A 2635-nucleotide genomic window follows, 5' to 3' on the forward strand; every position below is an offset into this window, starting at 1 on the left:
TATATATATATATATATATATATATATATATATATATATATTTATATTTATATATAAAGAAGAAACTTGGTGTTGCTGATGTGACATGCGTAAGAATCAAGGAATGTTATTTATGTTATAAAATATAAAGAATAAAGAAGAAGAATAGAGAAAAAAGAGAGAGTAATTTTTATTTCTCTTAAGGGGTCTCTTGATGGGGTGAATTACAATGAAGCAAAACCCCTTTATTTATAGGGGAAAACTAACCTTGAGGTTTGTAACTTTTCATAAATAGACATACACAATATATGGTAAAGTAGGTATTCACTGTATATGGTGAAATAGACATTCACTTTATATGGTATATTTATAACACTCCCCCTTGAATGTCTAATTGATAGATAATGTGCCTCGTTAAAACCTTACTAAAATAAATCCAATGGAAAAAAAAATCTAGTGAAGAAAAGAGTACATATCTCTAACAATACGCATATAGGCTGCCTCATTAAAAATCTTACAAGAAAAATCCAGTGGGACAAAACCTCGTAAGGTAAAAAGAGTACAGCGTGTATTAACTCCCCCTAATGAGAACATCCTTGAGCCTTTACATCCCGATCTTATTCACCATCTTCTTGAAAGTTGTAGTTTGAAGAAACTTGATGAATAAATCATCCATATTATCACTTGAATGAATCTGTTGCACGTTAATAGCACCATTCCTTTTGTAGCTCATGTGTATATAAAAGTTTTGATAAAGTATGCTTCGTTCCATCTCCTTTTATGAATCCTCCATTAAGATGTGTTATGCATGATGCATTATCTCCGTATAAAATTGTGGGTAGATTGTCATATTTCACACCATATTTTTCTTGAATGAGATGTATCATGGACCTCAACCATACACATTCTCGGCTTGCTTCATGAATAGCTATTATCTCAGCATGATTCAATGGAGTGGCTACGATAGACTGCTTTGTATATCTCCAAGATATTGCAGTACCACCACATATGAACACATAGCCTATTTGAGACCGAGCTTTATACGGGTCAGATAAAGACCCAACATCAGCCTGACCAATAAGATCAAAACTGCAACCTTTAGAATAAAGTAAGCTCATGTCTTTTATCCCATTTTGATGTCTCCTATTAGGAGCAGAAATATACCTTGCTAACAAATTGACTAAAAAGTCTATAGGCCTTGTAATATTTGCAAGGTACATGAGTGCATCAATTACACTAAGATATGGTACTTCATAACCAATTCAATTTGATATATTTTGAATTTCAACAAATAATCTATTGCTTTGAAAACTCTCCAAGAGTTCTAATGAAGTTCAAGCAATAAGCTTATACAATATAAGGATTATAAATAAGTTTCCCAGAAACTTTTATATGCTTCAAGTATTTTGAATCCTTAAAAGTTTTTCACATAAGTTTTCTCAAATGACAATATTCAACATTTCATGAGTGACATCTTCAAATATCTGGACTGCAAATCAAATAATTTTTATACTTACCAAGATGCATCCTTTCATGTCATTTAATAAATGTTTCTACGTCAGCATGCTTAAATTAACGTAGAATTATGATCCTCGTAATCTTTCACAATATTACACTAATATTGTGTCAAAGATATTGATGATATATCATTTAGTATCGTTTCACAATGCGACATAACATTTTGAGATCGATCATCACTTCATTATTTTCAAGTACATGAATCTCTCTTAAGATTTCATGAAGTGTTATGTCGTAGACTCTTTAAGATCTCATTGCATTCTTATTATGATTATTTGCTCTTTATTTTCTAAGGACTATTTCATTTGGAAATGATTAGTCTACCATGCTTCATGCATGCATAGACTTTGTCCTTTAGAAACAGAAAATAAGAGCACTTGCGCTTAATATGAGATGCTTTGGGCATTTGATTTGAATTATATTTTGGATGAGGATCTGGTGATAATTCCTAACTTATTTAATAGCGCTTATATAATGTCCCCCTTATGTTAGGAAAACTAACATACATCCTCTATTTCTTTGAGGTATCCATCTTTGTGCATTATGGTATATTCATTAATCGTATACCGCACATCAAAATTATTAGATGGAATAATTGATTCTCGACCTTGGACCAATTGAGTGAGAATAAATAATCATAATTTATTGGTCTAATACATACAAATAATATTGTAATATATCATATTTTAGATCAATACATGAAGTTTTGTTCTCATTAACAATGGTTTAGATATTTATCGAAGGCATTCAATGCGAAACCATCATCATCAAGATGAATTATCTTGATTACACAATCTGAAAGTCATGCTTAACTCAATTTTATTGAGCAAGCAACTTTATGAATGTCAAATTACAGGTTGACAATAAATGTACATGTGATCATCTTATTGATACATCATTTTAACATATCGCATGATAGATAAACGGACCCTTATTCACCTTTTATAATTTTCAGATTTGAAGGGATCCAATCCCAATAGTAGTTGGTCCAACCAACTTATCATGAGAACAAACGACATGAACAATTCTTGAAGAATCTTCTAGTTCTTCAATACATGCACATCTTCGATATGTCACAATTGTTCATATCAATTTATGAACTTTTATTCTAGTAAACTCCAAGTTTACCATGACATGT

This window comes from Capsicum annuum, chromosome 5, assembly GCF_002878395.1.
Source record: "Capsicum annuum cultivar UCD-10X-F1 chromosome 5, UCD10Xv1.1, whole genome shotgun sequence".
NCBI lineage: Eukaryota > Viridiplantae > Streptophyta > Magnoliopsida > Solanales > Solanaceae > Capsicum > Capsicum annuum.